The following is a 20301-nucleotide window of genomic DNA, read 5'->3' as shown; positions in this document are numbered from 1 at the left end:
CTAAGAAAACATCACAAAGGAAACTAGAAAATATCTTGAGACAAGTAAAAATGAGAACACAACATAGCAAACCTATGAGACACAGTAAATCAGTAGCAAGAAGGAAGTTTAGAGCAGTAAACACTGACATTCAAAAAGAAGAAAGACCTGAAATTAATAACCTAACTTTACACATGAAGGAACTGGAAAAGAAAGTGAGCCCAAAATTAGAAAGAAGGAAATAGTAAAGATTAGAACAGAAATAGATAAAATGGAGAATAGAAAAAAATACAGTGAATGAAACTAAGAGGGGAGCTTTGAAAAGATAGACAAAACTGAGAAATCCTTAGCTAGACTAAGAGAAAAATGATTCAAATAAGTCAGAAATGAAGAAGATATATGACAACTGAGGCCAAAGAAATAAAAAGATTTATAAGAGACTAGTATGAACAACTGTATGCCAACATTGGATAACCTAGTAGAAATGGATACATTCCTAAAATATACCAAATACACCAAAATATACCAAAAATACATCAAAGAATCTGAGCTGAACTATACCCAGTAAGGAGATCTAATCAGTAATCATAACCTCCCAACAAAGAAAAGCCCAGAACCAGATGGCATCACTGGAGAATTCTACCAAACATTTAAAGAAGAATTAATGCTAATCCTTCTCAAATTCTTCCAAAAAGTTGAAGAAGAAACACTTCCAATCTCATTTTATGATGCTAGGATTAACCTGATACCAAGACAAAGATACTACATGAAAAGAACACTACAGACCAATATCCATGGTAAATATTAATGAAAAATCCTCAACAAAATAGTAACAAACTAAATTCAAAGCACATTAAAATCAATATATACCATGACTGAGTGGGATTTACTCCTGAGAAGCAGGAATATTTCAGTATTTGAAAATCTATTAATACAATACATCCCATTAATAGAACAAAGGGCAGTGACACCTGGGTAGCTCAGTCCATTAAGCATCCAACTTCAGCTCAGGTCATAATCTCACGGTCCATGAGTTTGAGCCCCACATTGGGATCTGGCTAACACCTTAGAGCCTGGAGCCTGCTTCAGATTCTGTGTCTCTGTCTCTCTCTCTTCCCCTCCCCTCCTCATGCTCTCTCTCTCTCTCTCTCTCTCTCTCTCTCTCTTTCTCAAAAATAAATAAACATTAAAAAAAACAAATTTAATAGAACAAAGGGCAAAATTTACATGACCATCTCAAATGACACAGAAAAAGCATCTGACAAAACTCAACACAATATCCTTCCATAATAAAAATGTTCAACAAGGTAGAAATAGGAGGAAATTATCATAATATTTTTTAAAAGCCATATATGAAAATGGCTAATATAGCCATATAGCTATAGCTAAAATAGCTAAAATAGCCATATATGGCTAACATCATACTCAATGGTGAAAAACTGAAAGCTTTTCCTGTAAGACCAGAAGAAGGAAAGGATACCCATTCTTACCACTCTTATTCAACAACATACTGGAAGTCCTAGCCAAAGCAATTAGGCAAGAAAAAGAAATAAAAAAACATCCAAACTGGAAAGGAAGAAGTAAAATTATCTCTGTTCACAGACAACATGCCCTTATATGTAGAAAATCCTAAAAACTCCACCTAAATAACTATTAGAATAAGCAAATACAGTGAATTTTCAGGATGCAAAATCAACACACAAAAATCAGTTGTGTTTCTGTATACCAGGAATGACAAATTTTTTGAGTGAACAGTTTTAAAAGAAAATTAAGAAAACGATCCCATTTACAATAGCATCAAAAAGAATAAAATACTCAGGAATAAACTCTACCAAGGGAATGAAAGATTTGTACCCCAGAAACTACAAAATATTGTTGAAAATTTTTAAAAAGACATAAATAGGGGCGCCTGGGCGGCTCAGTCGATTGGGCATCTGACTTTGGCTCAGGTCAGGATCTCACAGTTTGTGGGTTCAAGCCCCGTGTCAGGCTTTGTGCTGCCAGCTCAGAGCCTGGAGCCTGCTTTGGATTCTGTGTTTCCCTCTCACTCTGTTCCTCCCCCACTCATGCTCGCTCTCTTTCTCTTTCTCTCTCTCTCTCTCAAAATTAAATAAAAATTTAAAAAAATTAAAAATAAAATAAAATAAAATAAAATAAAATAAAATAAAATAAAATGAAATAAAATAAAATGAAATAAAATAAAAAGACACAAATAAATAGAAAGACAACCCACGTTGATGGATTGGAAGACTTAGTATTATAAAATGCCCATACTTCCCAAAGTGATCTATAGATGTAATTCAATCTCTATTGAAATCTCAATGGCATTTTTTGCACAAATAAAAAAGTCTATCCTAAAATTTACGTAATGCCAAAGGACCCCATATAGTGAAAACAATCCTAACAAAGGACAAACTGGAAGTTTCATGCTTAGTCTCTTGAGCAAAGATGCTGGGAAAACTGAATGCCCACATACAAAAGAATGAAGTTGGATCCTTACTTTATACCACATACAAAAACCAACTCAAAATAGACTGAAGACCTAAGCATAAGCCTTGAAACTATAAAGCTCCCAGAAGAAAATATAGGAGATCAGCTTCATGGCACTGAATTGAGCAGTGGTATCTTGCCTATTCCACCAAAAACACAGACACCAGAAAGCAAAAATAAACAAATGAGACTAAAGCAAACTTTAAAATGCCTGTACAGCAAAGGAAGCAATCATCAGGGTGAAAAGGCAATCTAGAGAATAAGAGAAAATATTTGCAAAACCTATATATGGTAAGGGGTTAACATCCAAAATATTTAAAAATCTCCTACAACTCAACAAGAAAAACAATATTATTTAAAATGAGCAATGATCATTTCCAAAGATGATATACGACCAACAAGCATATGGAAGGATGCTCAACATCACTAACACAAATCAAAACCACAACGAGATATCACTTCACCTGAGTTATGATGGCCACTATCAAGAAAACTAAAACTAACAGGCTTTGGCAAGGATGTGGAGAAATTGGAACCCTTATGAACTGTTGGTAGGAATGTAAAATGGTGCAGCCATTAGGGATGATAGTATGGAGATTCTCAAAAAAAATCATATTCCATTATAATAATATTCCATTATATATATATATATATATATATACACACACACACACACACACACACACACACACACACACACACAAACGGATGTATATGACACGTATATGTCATGTATATGTATATATGGCATGTATATGACAAATGGATGAATCTTGAGGTCTTTAGGCTAAGTGAAACAAGTCAGACAGAGGAAGACAAATACTGTATGGTCTCACTTATATGTTAAAACAAAATTTTAAAACAATCTTGTAGAAACAGAAAACAAATGGGGGTGGTCGGGGTGGGCAGTGGGAGCTGGGAAGTAGGGAGATGACTAGTGGTGGGCAAAGGTCAACTTCCAGTTATAAAATGAATAAGTTCTGGGATGCCTGGGTGGCTCAATCTGTTAAACAGCTGACATCGGCTCAGGTCATGATCTCATTGGTTCATGGGTTCGAGCCCCATGTCAGGCTCTGCGCTGACAGCTTGGAGCCTGCTTCAGATTCTGTGTCTCCCTTCCACTCTGCCCCTCCCTGGCACTCTCTCTCTCTCTCTCTCTCTCTCTCTCTCTCTCTCAAAACATTAAACATTAAAACATTTTTAAAAATGGTAAAGTGAATAAGTTCTGTGATGTAACATACAGCATGGCGACTATGGTTAACCATGTTATGTTATATGTAATTAATAAGTATAAACTGTAATATATAAGCAAGAGGTGGATATTTAAAGTGCTCACCACACAGGCACATGCGAAACTGTAACTATGTAAGGTGACGGATGTGTTAACTATACTGCGGTAATCATTTTGCAATATATACTTGTATAGAGTCCCTTCCTTGGGCACCTTACATTTACAGTTATGTCAATTACATCTCCATAAAGCTGGAAAAAATTTAAAATAGGATTATCAGACAATTTAGTAATCCCACTTTGAGATATATGTCAAAAAGGAACCAAAAACGGGATGTCAAAGGGATATTTGTACACCCATATTCATCGCAGCATTATTCACAGTTGCTAAAAGGAGAAAGAAAGCGAACTGTCCGTTGATGGATGACTAGATAAGGAAAAGACAGTGCATACACACAATGGAATATTATTCAGCGTTGGGGGAAAAAAGCAAGTCCCGTCATACGCTACAAAACGGACACTACGCTAAGTGAAAAAGGCAAAACAAAAAGATGAATAAATACAGCATGCTTCCGTTTATATGAGGAATCTAAAGCAGCCAAACTCTGAGATGGAAAGTGGGGTGTGGTTGCAGGGGTTGCCGGCAGGGGAGGGAAACTGGAAACTGTCATTCAAGGAGTATAAGATTCCAGTTGTGCAAAGGGAAAAACTAGAGACCTGTATGCTTAAAAATGATTGTGATGGTAAACTTTCTGTTAGGTGCGTTTTGCCACAATGAGAAAAAAAAAAAGCTGATAACAAAGAAAAAAAAATCAAACTAAACTCTACCATAAATTATACGAACCTTAGAAATTAATTCACCTAATTTTATACATGGGCTAAATGCGGATTAATTGTAATTTGCTTTTCAACTAAGCAGTCACATTAGTTTGTAATGACTTACTTTTGTGAACTATTCTGGTTCCTTGTGTTTCTCTAATGGCTTAAAAATTATCTGTGATGAGGGTGTGTACCTAATACATATAATGTACTATTTGGGATTGGAACCTCTATACCAATTTATAGTCTCTAGGATACTTTATGAAGCTTGGGACATCGGACCTGCCCAGTTCTCTGGGGTCTCTGTCATTCTCCATCATGTTCCAGGATTGCCAAGAGCACCCCCAATCACACCTGATGTCCTTTCAGTAACCTGGCATGTGACTCACCTGAGCCTCACCTGAGTTTATTTAAAAGAAATACATAGGGGCCCCTGGGTGGCCAGTCAGTTAAGCGTCCAACTTCAGCTCAGGTCATGATCTCACAGTTCGTGGGTTCGAGCACTGCATCGGGCTCTGTGCTGACAGCTCAGAACCTGGAGCCGGCTTCGGATTCTTTATCTCCCTCTCTCTCTGCACCTCCCCTGCTCATGCTGTCTCTCTCTCTCAAAATTAAAAACAAATCTTCAATAAAAGAAATACATACATAAATTTTTGTTTTAATTTCCTCACCTATCCTGGGCTTTCACCCAAGATTCTGGTTTGTTTTCCTCGTGTAAGCTCATTGTCTTTGATGAAGAAGATGGGGACCAAAATTACAATGAGGAGACCCATCTTTACGTGACCTTTACTTTTTACATCATCAGTCCCTAGCAGAGGCGACCATGGCCTTGGCCTTCTTGCCCTACACACTGCGAAAATAAGCCTGTTTATGATCTCCAGCATTTTTTTTCAAACCTGCACTGGTGATGAGAGTTAGCCCTGACATTCTTCATGTGGGTTCACATTACTCTTTGTCGATTTGGGTGGACATTTGCTCCTTCTCCACCTCGTCGGCACGTGCTCACCAAATGTCACCTCACGGGCAGGCCTTAGAGAGCGATGTGCCGTTTCTACGTGACTTCTTTGGCTTCCCCGTAATGACAGTGTGACTGCAGAGCCGCGAGGCTGCTTTGTGTCCCCCACGCCATCTACGCCCCACCTGATCTTCCGGTCTCTGTCCCCGGGGCTCTTTCTTCCCAGCATCTCAAACCCCCCTGCCCTTGGGTCCACAATGCACCAGACTATCTCAACGTAGTACGGGATGGTGTGATCATTTTCTTCCAATGGTTTCACCAAGTTTCTGTCACCAACGAGCAGGCTCAGATCCCTCACAGCACTTCCTCCCAGGGTCCTGCCGCTCAGGAAGAGCTTCTTAATAAGCACCCCAACTTGTTCAAGGAACCCAGACGTGCGCAGAACAACACTTCAGCAGAAGTCCTAGCACACCGACGTCTCCTCCAGGCAGGATAACACGACCTGACCTTCAAAGAGCTCCTGTGCAGTGACAAGTCCCAAGCTAAGCGGGTCCAAGCAGGTTTATCTCCCTGAACCCCACATTTGACCCCAGAAGGCGGCCACTTTGTGGACTCCGTGTCACAGAAGAGGTCTAGAAAGGTTTTTCCCCGTATTCGTGGTGCCGGAGAAGTGAGACCTGGAATGTCCACTTCAAGTTCACCTCCTCACTGACCATTTACAGTGCACTGAGCATTCACGCTTCATTTCACATGTACGCTGTATCGCACACTCAGCGTACCGCACACTCACCGTGTCGCACACTTATACTGTCCTGCATCCTCACCGTATGGCACACCTATGCTGTCCTGCACACTCGCTGTGTCGCACACTTACACCGCACTGTAATTTCTTGCCCCAGTGCCCCTTTTATCACCTACATTAGGAAAATTCTACTCATCATCCTTATGTGAATTCTCACGCGTGTGTAGCTTCAGCAAATAGCATGCTTCATTCCACTCCAGAAAACGGTGACTTGCTCCTTTCTACACACTAGAAAATGAACGCAGTAAGCTCAAACCTATATAAAATGCCTTTCGCAGTATTCCATTCTACTAAATTCCTCTGTTTCTTATGCCAAAGTTCTTTTGTCTTGCTCTTGCATCTAGTTTTAAATCACTGAAATGAATGTAAAGTTAATGACTCACTGTCCCAAATCATAAAGATAAAAGGCATATTAATAGACTTTTTAAAAGAAGATTTGAGAGCTCATGGAATGATTTCTACCCAGGGACTCTCGAACCACGTATAACTGAACTGCTTATAACCACGAATCTAAATTAAAAAGAAAATGAGTACACCCAGAGAAGACTTTATCATTCTTAAAGGAATTATTTAATATTTCAAATGTGTTCATTAAAGGCATACAGTGCCACATGCTAGCGGCTGTAACCCACCGAGTTCATTTTTAAAACACTAATTCTAGTAATGGTACAAAAGAAGGCATTCAACACTTCAGTTGTAGAAAAGGAATATATTCAAATGCCTATTTTTATGTGTAATTCAATTTAGCTTATGAGAATTTGCACATCAAACTCACCTTTATACCTACCTTCAAACGTTATTTTTTGTAACCAAAAACGTCCTCCACGATTTTGAGGGACACAACTGACTTACTTTACTTACATTACTTTAATAGTGATGCCGTCTATCATAGGAATCACGTGTGGGTAAAGGAGAAGCATAAAAAAACTTAAGAAATGAATATAAGGCATCAAGCATTTGAATGAAATACGGGTTCTGCCTTCATGTTTTTTCCTCTTAAAATTCAGCTACAACTGAATTACAACTTAAAAATAAGCTACAACTTATTTTTTACATGTCCTTTTGGGGGGGATGATGATGATTTACCAAACTCAGGTTCCACGTAAATTACACTGAACGTGACCTCCAGGCCCCACCGTTTCTCCTCATTGACTCAGCAGACATCTTCCGGAAGGGGCAACATAGCAAGTATTTGAGGCTACGAGGACCACGGGGTCCCGGTGGGTCACACATGCTCTGCCGTGCTGTGCTGTGCTGCGTGGCTTCTCCTGTCTTTTAAAAATGTAAACACCACACGTAGCTTCCAGGCTACAACGCAAAGAAGTCACAGGTCACTCCTGCCCCCAGCCTCCAGTGTGTTGCCACTGGCTGCTGACGGTTTTCCGTGGGGCACTTGTCAAAGAAGCCAAAAACAAAAAAATGTTTTTCTCTTAAAAAGAGCCAGATTTTTGCCTAGTGATAAGAGCACAGAATTAATAACCAGACCTTTATGCAAGTCCTGATCTATCCTGAGCTAGCAGGTGTGATTCTGAATACATTACTCCGTCGTCTCTCTAGGTTTCTTTTCCTTATCTGTAACATAAGGGGATGATTTTCACTGGAGGGAGAAGGACACAGTGGGAGAGATCCGTGGGGTAGGGTCTGGGCTGGTGGCAGAGAGGAGAGGCACGGTAAAGTGAGACGGACTCCACGTGAATGAAACACACACAGCGGTCAGTGCTGGAGTCTCCAAAAGGCATTTCCAGGGCTCTGAGTCACCTGCCTTTTGCAGGGATTCTATGCATTCATGTAACACCTACCAAGCCACACGCGAACACAGAGACACTCGAGGAAGGAGAGCGGAAGTCAGGCATTCAAACACAGCAGGCAGCACTACGGACAGGCACAAGCCGTGCGTGGAGTCGGAAGGGACATCTGTGGGGTGTGGGTGTTCCAGGAAGATGCTATGGATCTGACCCCAGCTGAACAGAGTGAGAAGCAGGTTCGCGGCACACAGAATGAATAAAGTCTGCGCATTCGGAACTGCTGAATTCTGGGTGGGGGCCGACAGGCAACTCCGTGCCGTCCAAGGTAGCAGATGTGAGTCGGGACCGTGGGGAGGCCAGAGGGTGGACGGGACGGGGTCAGGAGCACACAGGCTGTGTGCAGAGCGGCACAGGCTCGGTGCCGTGGGTAATGGGAAATCACTGAAGCCTTTTCAGCCACAGGCCTCCTGGCCAAATTGGCATTTCAGATAAATCACTCTGGCATCTGTGCTCGGATCTGAGGGCACAGCCGAGCCCAGCAAGTTGAATTAGGAACTCAGCCCTCAGCCCCACAAGGAGATGAAGACTTGACCAAGCATAGCCGGTAAAGGTCAGAACAAAGAAGGCTCCTCTCAGCAGTGTTTGCAAGATCAACCTTGAGGACCTGGGGACCAAGAGAAGCAGGAAGCAGGGGTAGAGGGGGTGGGAAGGGCGGGTGAAGAGTGCTGCAGAGGCGGCTTCCGATGCTGGGGCAGGGGAGAGAGGGGCAGGAATAAGGGAGGTGACCTGGAGAGAGGAAGAGACAATCCCGAGCTCTGCTTGAAGTCAGACAGGCAGGCATGGGGCCTCCAGGTAAGGGGCCCTGCAGGCAGATTTGGGCCTTAGAAGCACCCAAAGAGGAAGCCGTGGAGGTGCAGGTCTGGAGCTGGGGCTGGGCCACATGCAAGCGGAGAACGTGACAGGGAGGAGAGGAGAAACAGGGCCCACGGGGAGAGCCAGCTGCAGGAGATTCAAGGGAAGAAAGGCCACGGAAGGAGACAAAGGAGCCAGGAGCTGCTGAGGGGTGAGAGGTCTGCTGTCCACGCTGTTCAGCAGCAAGGATGAGGGCGGGGGACCGTCTCTCTAGCAGGGTCTGAGAGGAAGCCGCACTGCAAGGGGCTGAGCAACCCTAATGAAGGGGGGTGGTCTAGACAACTCTATCCCGGCTTCCTCCATATCCAAGGACACAAGTGCACTGCAGGAATTATAAAGACCGGGTCATTTAAAATCGTTCTTGTTAACACAATCATACGGAAAGAATTGCAACCCAGCTGAGAATACAAATCAGCTTGATGTGACGGTGCCACTTGAAATTTACCATCTATTAGAAAACGGCAACCCTTTGTCTACGCGCACGTTTAGTTACAGGCGGATAATGTGAAGCGAAACTTCCTGAGACCCTCCTGATTTACTGTCAGGTCTTCCCAGTTACTGTAATCAAACGGGAGAATAACCAAGTTATCTGTGCACACTACTATCTGTGTTGGGAAAGCCAGGTAATTCTAGCTGGCGGGAGCTGGCAAAATATGAACTCCCGAGCGCCCTCTGCACAGAGCTTCTAAAATGCAGTGCTCACGGAAATCACTCAGGGTTGGCTGAAGGGACAGTCCTGTGTCCCACCCAGATTCTCGTGGGTTCAGGAAACCCACTCTTACCAGGCTCCTCTGGGGACCTAGATCAGGCAGCCCAGGCAGCACATACTTAGTCCCTGGAGATGTGCGACCTTCTTTCCTAGGTCAAGTGCCTGTGTACTTGAGTGACTGCCCATTCTCAGGAAATATCACAACAAAAATGTTAATGAATTTGTATCACTTTCCATGGGCTAAAACTCATCAGCATATTTCCCTGAAAAAAGAAAGTCGCTGCTTCAAGAAAGAGGCCAGTGAGTCCAAGTGCCTGATTTCAGTGAATGCATTAGTTTGATATTCTAGAAGCATAGCCTGAATCCATACTGAGGGTCCCATCCCAGGCTGGAGATTGCAAGAGCACGGCTGGAAACCGACTTGAGACCGAACAGAATGTGATAATCACCCACCGCAGGGAAGTTCTGGAAGAGCCCTGAATTTTGCTCGGGTGGGTCTACAGAAGGAGAAGGAACAGAATTCAGTGACAGGAAACTGGGAATGTGGAATGAGTGACCATGTCCATTCTCACCTTCCAGGGGCGGCTGAGACGATTGGAAGAGAACCCAGGTGGGAAAACAACTTAGAAATGGCCCCGGTGTTGCTTCTCAAGTTCTAACGGTAAAGACGCTTGACTTCCTATGACTGCTTCCTCGCCTCAGTGCACCTTGTGTGAAAGGCATCTTTTTTTTTATTACCTGGCCTTCTTTTTTAATCCATAAAGGTAAATTACATATGCATTTCTAAATGAAATAAGTAATTTTCATTTAAAGGTCTCCTGTTCCCTTGACAGCCTCACCCTTTGCTCTGCAAAACTCTTCCAGAGTGATGTGTTATTCCTAGTACAGAAAGGAACAGAACAGCGGAATGGCCAGAAGGCTTGGAGAAAAGGGAACAACAGGAGAAAAGGGTGAGGATAGAAGAGATCAGTCACTGCTATTAAAATGCACCATCTCAGGACCTCGTCAAGATAAAAAGCTTCTGCACAACGAAGGAAACAATCGGCAAAACTAAAAGGCAACCGACAGAATGGGAGAAGATATTTGCCAACGACATATCAGATGAAGGGTTAGTATCCAAAATCTATAAAGAACTTATCAAGCTCAACACCCAAAAAAACAGTCCAGTGAAGAAATGGGCAAAAGACATGAATAGACACTTCTCCAAAGAAGACATCCAGATCGCTAATAGACACATGAAGAAATGTTAACATCACTGGACACTGCTGTTTGGTAGAAAGACGAAGTCCCAGTAACCTTGCCAAGACCTAGCTCTCTGACCTTGAAAAAATGACCTAAGTCCTCTGAGTCCTGTGCCCTGGTGAGAAGATCCCAAAAAGGCAGGTACATGTTTGAGGTGTTCAACTCACCACAGGTCAAATATAAAGACGTATCATTTTCAAACATCCTGGTTCCAGTGAAATATATTTTCTCACTTAGGCAAATGTTTTAACACATTACACGACCCGCAAGTTATGTACACACATACACATATACATATATATTAGGATCGCAAATGCAGTGTATATCATGGTTTGACTCCACACGTTTTATCTCCTGATTGCTTAACGGGGAGGAAATGCTTCTTTTCTTCAAGAACGTTCATGATCTGCAGTGAGCTCACATTTGCCGGGCAATCTTCTTTATCTGCAGGAGTACTGACTTATCCACAGATCCTATTAATGGCCTGGAGCTTGTATGTTGAAGCATTCTCAGATCAGAGGGTATGGGGGGGGGGGGGTGGCGGGGCGTATTTAAAGTATTATTTCACATGCAAAATAAAACACTTTAGTTTTTTTAGTATGCACTGAACAAATTTCATTCCCCCAGTTCTCAAAGGACACAGATAAACAGAAACATAGCTTTATGCCCTCTAGATGAAATTGTATTGATTAAACTTATTTCTCCTTTGGTAAGTAAATATCACACTCTGGATGATTTTTACACCAAGTAACATATCACAGGGGGCGTATTAACACTATCGCGAAAGCAATGTCATATATTCTGGTTTCCAAAAAGTCTATCACACATAAACCTCCTCTGCTCACACAGGTTGGTTACACGGGGCAAGGGGCCATAGCTGTTAGCTACACTACACAGGCTTGTGTAACTTCAATAAACTAAACAACTTCAAACAGACAAATTGTTCTGGCGGACCCTTAACCCACAGTTGCCAAATTACCTTCAAAGCCTTTTAAAATACCAAGAGCGAAATGTAATTTATTCTGGCAGCTACGCAGTGATCCCCTAGATAGGAAACCTGATGGCCCAAGAGGTCTGCTCTTTCCCTGGCCTCAGTCATGTGGCTTCGGTTTGGGGAGCTCCGCGGTGGCTCTGGGGTCTCTTGTGGTTAGTCTCCCTTCGAAGTGTAAGTCACCAGGAGATGCATGGATGGACTGCATCCCCAAGAACCCAGGGCAAACTTGAGCGAGGCATGTTAACCCTCATCGGAACAGAGACCCCAAACATTTCACCAGATCTTCAAAGCAAGCCAGGACTGAAACAGGAGAGCGCGCCCCGGGAGCTTCTGCGCTGGGCAGGATGGAGATCGCCTGTTCTCCAGCCTTGCTGCTCAAGGACTCTCCTCCCGCCGGTTCAGAGCCGCTAAGTTTTACTCGGCCCTGCTTAGCAAAAGCCAACCCCTTCTCCTCCAGGGGCGAAATAATTCTACCAGGTGGCAAAGGATGGACACACAATTTACACGTATTGGCTCACTCCCCAAACAGCTGAGCCGAGCGAGTGGCTCCAGCTTTTCAGTGACACAGATACGCCCGGAGAACTTGATGAAGATCACCCCCATTACCTGTCGGGGGCGTACAAGGCACCGGCCAAACCCCAGCACTTGCACCCAGCCTGTGGGTCCTCCCCAGCCCCGGGGAGGTGGGCGGCGCCCGCGGGAGCGGGGGCCGAGAAGAGCCCCGGATGGGTACCACCGCTGCCCCGCCACTTGGCCCGGGCCCTCCCAGACAATGGGGCGGACGCCGTCCGGCGGGGGTCGCGGCCAGGGGTCAGTGGGATCAGTGGGAGAGGCGACGGCCAGGGAGCCCTCCTTCACCCCTACATCTTTGTTCTCTCAAGTAGTGGCCCCTTCTCATCCCCAAAGAGAAGAGGAGAACGGCCCCCTGCTGCCTTCCGGGGAGGAGTGGGGGTCCCCTAGGTGCCCGCGCCGCTGCCCTCACCTCCCGCCGCAACCACAGGCTTCCAGGTCCCTGCAAACTGCCAGTTTCGCCTCCTCTCCTGGGCTACGTCCAGAGTTGGGAGGCTTCCGCGGTCACACACCTCCCCGCGTCCCCTTCCCCGGAAAGGACCGCCAACCTCCTCTCCACGCCCCCCTCTCCACGCCGGCTCTCGGGCGGGGCACCCCGCGACCTCGGCGCGAGCACCCCCGCGCCCTCCCGGAGTCGCCACCGGCGCCGCGGGGCAGGGGTGCCTCTGCGCCTCGCCGGCCTCCAGACCCGGACGAGGCTGCTCGGCCAACCGCCCCGCGGCGGGGACCGCGCCCCGCGCCCCGAACCCCGCCGCCCCGCCGCCGCCCCGCCGCCGTCCTACCTGCCGAGAAAGGTCCGCGAGAGACGCGTGCAGCCGGGGGCGCGAACGCGGGATCAGCTCCGGGCGCGGCGCGAACGCGGGGATCCGCTCCGGGCGCGGCGCGAACGCGGGGATCCGCTCCGGGCGCGGCGCGAACGCGGGGATCCGCTCCGGGCGCGGCGCTGCGCGTGTGCGCCGGGCGCGCGTGCGGCGGGTGCGCGGGGCCCCTGCGCCCAGGGCCGCGGCGCGCTCGGGGCGGGCGCGGTGCGCGCAGCCGGGCCGGCGGGAGGCTGGCCGCGGCCGCTCGGAGCCCGCCTCCGGGACCCGCGGCCGCCCTCGCCCCTCCCCGCGCGCCCCGCCGGCCGCGGGGCTCGGCTCCAGGCCCCGGGGGGGCGCCGCCTGCCCCGCTCCCGCCACGGCCCCTCGGCTCCCGCCGCCCTCCGCTCCCGCCGGGGTGGTCGCCCGGGGCTCCGGCCGCCCTGCTGCCCACGCTCTCCCGCGCCGAGACCGCGCCTCTCTCCGCTCCTCCGATCCCCCCCTCCGGCTTCTCCCTCCCCTCGCTTTGCTGACAGGCTAAGAATGGGGCTCCCGCGTCCAACTTTTCCTTCCCGACTCCAGCAAGAGGACTGGGCGCTGGAGGGGAAGGAGGTGGCCCCGGCGTGGGTCTCCTGCGCCGTGACCCAGAGTTGTGACCTGGGGCGGGCATCCCCCTCCCCACCCCCCGGACAGTCCGACCAGAACAAAGGCCATCGCGGGGACTGTGGCAGTTGTCAGTAGACGAGATGAGATGATTCAGAGGCCATACGGAGCCTTGAGATTCCCCTGAATTCTCGAAAATAGGGATTTCAGGTGGGACAAGATAATCACGGGCAAGGTCAAGGCTCTCTCTGGGCATCTGGTCTCTGTTTATAATTTTCATGACAGAGTAGAAGACGTGCCCACCCACCCCCCACCCCCAAATTTTGTTCCTGCTTGGCCCTGTAAAGAGTCCGCATTTCGCCAAGAGAACTCTAGGCTGTCTTAATTCTGAAGTTAATGTGGTGCATGCGCCTGCACACAAACACGCGCACACACACACACACACACACACACACACACACTATAGTATATAGTCGCAAAGGGTCTTGTATATAACATAACTTTATTCAAATGACTTTATAATCATATTAATTATTCAGAATATTCTTATCCAAAATACGTGATACATGAATATGTAAAAAACAATGTGGCGTTCAGAAAATTTCCTACTTACGTGGTGTTAGCCCCTGCATGTTCGGGAGTGGATTAAAGGACGATTCTGAGATACCGTCGTAATGTTCACTTAGATTTCATATTTTTCCATGCACTGAAATAAATTTTGTGAATTTTAAGGTGTCTTAAGGATCGATTGAGTTACCCTCTATGCTATGACATGACGTATATGAAGGTGTTTTCCACACATAATGTGACAAGAATGTAGTCCCAACTCAGATTTCATTCTCACAAAAATAATTTACAGAATCAGTGAATTTATGAAAGCAATTCAACCATGGCACTAAGGATAATATGGACTAGTAAGTGATTCTGAATTAAAATAAATACTTCAGCACATAATGGTTTTCTTGGCATTTTATACACTGGCACCAAGAAATAGCAAATGTGCTGTGAGGAGTATTACCCATTTCCATACTTACTGTGTGGCATTTTATCTGAAACCATTCTGTTTCTCTCTACATTGTTAAGTTTCTTTTTTTTTTTAAGTTTATTTATTTTGAGGGGGGGTGGAGAGACAGAGAGAAAGAATCCCAAGCAGGCTCTCAATGTCAGTGAAAAGCCCAAATCGGGACTCAATCCCAGGAACCGTGAGGTCATGACCCGAGCTGAAACCAAGAGTTGGTCCCTTAACCACTGAGCCACCCAGGGGCCCCTATACTGCAGGATTTCTACAGTAGGAGAAACTTGCACAAATTTATCAAAAGTTAGTTCTGGTAGCCAGCACCCAAGACTATAATATCAAGCAAGAGATGCCAGTTAATATACTAAAGTGGATTCAACAGGACAGTTTATGTTTTATAACACTAAGGTGCTTATCCTTCTCAAATATAGGTTATATATTTGATAAGTGTTTGTATCTGTTATATATCTAAGTTTCTATGTTAGTACCTTATGAGAAAAAAGTGTGAGAGAAATATATAAAGAAAACCCATTGATCACAAACAATATCGTATTTGTATTCTAACTATTCCCATCACACTCTGCCTCATCAGTCACCACAGTGGCTTCAAATACACAACTGACTTTGATAAGGTTTTAAAAAATGATTCTGCTATCCAAGCATAAAGGCAATATATTATTAAGAACGTCAATATTGGTTCAGTTCCCGAAGGTAATTTTCCTCTGTAAAGTGAGATACAAATGCTGGTCTGCCGTTGGCGAGCCCTCTGTTTACATGGAGACATCGGATTCTGAAATAGTAATTATTTCTCTCTTGCAGAAACGGGCATGATCCAGCTCGGCAACCCCCTGAGGGACAGGCTAGTAAAAGAAGAATGTCTTAAATAGAAACCCCAGAGAACCTGGCTACGTGCACGTCTTTACTTAAAAGTTTTTGTCACTTTTCAGAACATCAATTACTGAGTCTCATCCCATGGAAAAGTGTGTGCAGTGACTTCTTTGTACTTTACTACACTCCTAATCTGTCCTCTAATAGACTGTTCTCAAACTGGAAATTTAAGCACAGAAATAATTTGCTAATTCTTAGTAGTTTGGGGCACAGAGACATGCATTCCCAATAAAACAACACGTCCACATCAGTCGTGTCCCTACAAGCATTGGTAGGAGTCAACAAATGGAGAATGTCGTGTGTATTACCTGGACACAGCGTTTTCTAAGCCATTGCACAGTTACACACTGCAGGGATTACCCTGCTTTACAATTTGTGTGAAAGTCTGGTTTCTCTATCTATTTGCTATGGACTGAATGTTTGTGTACTCCCAACATTTGTATGTTGAAATCCTAACCCCAGTGTGATGGCGTTAGAAGGAGGGGGACTTTGGGAGGTGATCAAGTCACGAGATGGAGCCCCCTTCAAGAGGATTGGTGTCCTTATGAGAAGACACAGTGAGCTTGCTTGTCAGCTCTCTGCCCCATGGGGACACAATGAGAAGACAGTCCCCTGCAACCCAGAGGAGGGTCTTCCCCAGGAACCCTCATGCCAGACCCTGATGTCAGACCGCCAGCTTCCATAAGTTTGTGTTGTTGATGAGCCACCCAGCCTGTGGTCATTTGTCATAGCGACCCAAACTAAGACACTGTCTTATCCATTATTTGGGGGGGGGGGGTCGCAATCCCCAGCCATAACCACGAACTTCCGTATTTCTTCATGTAGACCTGTCGGTTTTCATGTCGCATATTTAGAATTTCTGTTTTCAGTGCATAATGTGTCGAACTGTCACATACTCCTAAGGAACTGACCCCTTTATCATTTGGAAACAATCTGCTTTATCCCTCAGAATATTCCTTGAGATGAAATTTACTTTTTCTTATACTGATACAGCCACCCAGCTTTCTTTTGATTAGTGTCAGCGCCATATCTCATTTCATCTTTTCACCTTTAAACTATTTGTAACTTTATATGTAAAGTGTGATCCTGTTGGAGGTGGGCGTCAAGAGGATGTGACCACCAGTTGACCTGTGAGTTGGCCCCGGGGCGATCAGAGGCCCCCACACCCTCCCCTGTTCTTGGAATGTACGTTCTGTCTTCACAGACGCAGCCCCTGAGCAGCATTGTGCTGTTAAGATCATCGGGATGGTCCCCGTGCCTGCATGCCAGGTAAGCCTCTATATAAACTTTAAGATCCTGGTAGGGAGATGGAGAAACCTACTGATTTTGCCACAGCCCAAGACAAGCCTCTAAGGTAAAGTTTCACGCATTAAAACTTCTACCTTCCCATCTGGAACAGCCGGCCTCTTCCTTCTGTCTTTCCTTGCCCTCTGGGTATGGGAGCCAATTCCAGATTTTACCAGAGAGGCTTCCGTGTTTGTAAACCAACAGATTCTTGTAAAAACCATATCATTAGGTCTTGGTTTTTTGTTGTTTTTTTTTCAATCCAATGTTACAATCTCTGCTTTTTAATCAGACAGTTGGCACAATTCACATTGATCTCAGGTGGACATAAAGTATGAGAATTTTACATCAGGATTCTTCCACATAGTCCATATATGGACTAAAGTCTCAGGGCACAGGAATAGGGCTATGGCTTAAAGCCTGCCTACATCTGATTTGCCCATCCAATTAGGAGGTATAAAGACAGTAATTTCACTCAGTGTAAATCTCTTGTGGAAAAGTCTATCTGTATAATATGTGCATTGCTACACAAAAAGATCTTTACCTAGAAACATATGCAAATCAGGGGCGCCTGGATAGCTCAGTCAGTTAAACGACTGACTCTTGACTTCTGCTCAGGTCATGATCTCCCAGTTCATGAGCCCCTGAATGGGACTCTGGGCTGACACTGTGGAGCCTGCTTGGGATTCTCTCTCTCTCTGCCTCTCCCATGCTCACTCTCTCTCTCTCTCTCTCTCTCAAAATAAATTAATTTAAAAAAAAAAGAAAAGAAAAGTTAAAAAATGCAAATCAGAAGAGGCCAATTGACATCTACTTTTTTATACCAGACCATCTATCAAATGATATTAAAGCCACAGAGGTGTCTCAATGATATCTTTAAGTTACCCGTCATTTATTCAAGAGATAAATGTGAACAGTGATTAATGAACAAATGCCAGAAAATAACAGCAATTAGCTAATTCTCAAAGTGGAAACATTTATGTAGCTTACCAAGTCCCTTGGTATAGAAATGCCACTCTCCTCTCTGACGAGTTAAGTCATTTGTTACAGCCACGGGTTCATATTCACTTCCTGTTCAAATAGTCTATGTTTTGCTTAAAATCAAATAAGGCCTTGCCATTAAGAGATGTTCTTCAAGAAACAAATCCCTAATTAATATTGAACACAAGGGGTTAAAAATCTAGTTTTTTAAAAATTAATGAAAGTCGTTTGTTAAAACATTATCCTGGAAACATACACCTGCTATAACTTTTCTTTTACAAAAAAATTGTTAAGTTTATTTATTTTTGAGAGAGAGAGAGACAGAGAGCAAGTGGGGAAAAGGCAGAGAGAGAGGGAGACACAGAATCTGAAGCAGGCTCCAGGCTCTGAGTTGTCAGCACAGAGCCCAAGATGGGGCTCAAACCCACGAACCGTGAGATCATGAGCTGGGCCGAAGTCGGACGCGTAACCAACTAAGCCACCCAGGCTTCCTGCATATACTTTAACTTTGAACTTTTAAGCTATGATAGTTTCAATTACATCCCTCAAAAAAGTATGGATATTTCACGAAAAGACAGAATGACAGTCCTGAAAAAGATCTTAAAGGCAAGTTATGTTATTGATGAACAGACTAAAGACTGCAATAAGTGAGATGCATCGGCCCCAAATTTATTCAAATATATCGATCTGAAAAGGATCAAGAAAACCCATCACTCAGTTTGTATTTTAATCATGATCTTCAGAAAATCATGAAACGTCAATGGCAGAATTTCTGAATTTGCATCTTTTTAATAATTACGTAAGCCCTGCACTAACTCTAAACGGTCAAAAGTAATCAAGTCAGGTATCTGGTATAACCAGTATCTCAGTACTAACCAATAAAAGACAGTTTTTGGAGACCACTGTTTTTACAAAGGAAGGTTAGAGGAAGTGTCCACAGGAAGACACTTACTACGTTAGACGCAACAGTGCAGGATAGCCAGTTACTTGCTCGATTTCCACAATCTGCGCACGCAAAAGAGGGCTGAATACGGAAGATTCTCAACCGAGGCAATTACCTGGTCCATCCCCATCTGTTGAAGTGCGAGGATTTTCATTTTTCCTCAGCGTATCCACCCCGTAACGATTATGATGAGAAATGAGAAACATTTAGCTGGCAAAATGACAGAGAAAATGGCATTCCATACTTAGAATCTGGTTTATTTTCCGCTGAAGTCCCTCTCGTGGGTATATATTGTTTTGTTTTGTTTTGTTTTGTTTTGTTTTTTTCCTGGCTACTTTATCAGAGAATAAAAGCAGTTATTTAGACAGAAAAAACTAGAATGCTGTTGGGAACAGTGTTCCTGCTGTCCTGTCCGTGAGCACCCACTCTGAATCCTCTCATGTCTGGGGCTGCTGGAGAATGTAACAGTGCACCTTACTACCGTGTGTCCATGCTCCTCTGCGAAAGCTATCCTCACCTGTAGGTACTTCATTCCACTTGCCCAGCACAGATTAGCAGAGGCCGTAACCTGTTGAACTTGGGATGGGGCCCGTGGTTTCTGGGTATGACCGTTCAGTGCTTTATCGTGACCAGCTCTGCCATCCCCGAAGTACAACTGAGTCACAATTGGAATGGCTTGTGTTGAGCTCTTGTTCTGACTTGATGGTAGTTTTTAATCTTCCCAAGAATCTGATACAAGGGTAGTCCACCTTACTGTATTCAGATTCAGGTAAGATAATGAACTGACACATTGCCATTCACAATCGTGACGCAAGGTCTTGATGTTTTCCTCTGTGTGAAGAACCCATTCGACCAAAAATGTATATATTGTTTCCTACAAGGAGGCTGTGTAGAAACTTCAGTGGCTCCAAAATGGCGTTGTTGCTTCAGATTCCACTTTTGACAATGACATCGTGGCAAGGACTGTGCATTTCCCTCATAACAAGTTTTTCAAGGCTTCCAGAATCTTTCTTGCAGTAGATGATATCTGCGTGGCTCTCAGAGAAGGCACGCTCCCTTGAGCCCTGGGAAGGGTACAGCCCATGACCACAGAACCATTCTGTGGCTCCAATTTATGGAGATTATTTAAATATTTGGGAGCCTGGTTGTTCAAATCTTCACCTTCATTTGCCAAGCTGTGAAATAAATGGCTTTTGTAATCATTTAAGTAAAAGGTATGTCTGGGAGAGTGCCTGGATGGCTCAGTCGGTTAAGTGTCCAACTTTGGCTCAGGTCATGATCTCATGGTTCATGAATTTGAGCCCCGCATCGGGCTCTGTGCTGACAGCTCAGAGCCTGCAGCC

The 20301-nt window shown here is 44.9% G+C and overlaps 1 protein-coding gene across 1 annotated transcript in view; it reads right to left on the bottom strand.

The window, feature by feature from the left end:
- The window catches only part of MYO16 (myosin XVI), a 615221-nt gene extending 601881 nt beyond the window's left edge, over positions 1 to 13340 (bottom strand). Inside the window, exon 1 of the mRNA XM_023253136.2 lies at positions 13230 to 13340. The gene's annotated coding sequence lies outside the window, so the exon portion shown is untranslated. The remainder of the gene's footprint in view (positions 1 to 13229) is intronic.
- Positions 13341 to 20301: the final 6961 nt, after the last annotated feature.

The sequence above is a fragment of the Felis catus genome, chromosome A1 (assembly GCF_018350175.1).
Source record: "Felis catus isolate Fca126 chromosome A1, F.catus_Fca126_mat1.0, whole genome shotgun sequence".
Classification (NCBI taxonomy): Eukaryota; Metazoa; Chordata; class Mammalia; order Carnivora; family Felidae; genus Felis; species Felis catus.
Note: the sequence above shows the minus strand (reverse complement) of the source record. Positions and strands in the feature narration are given on the sequence as shown.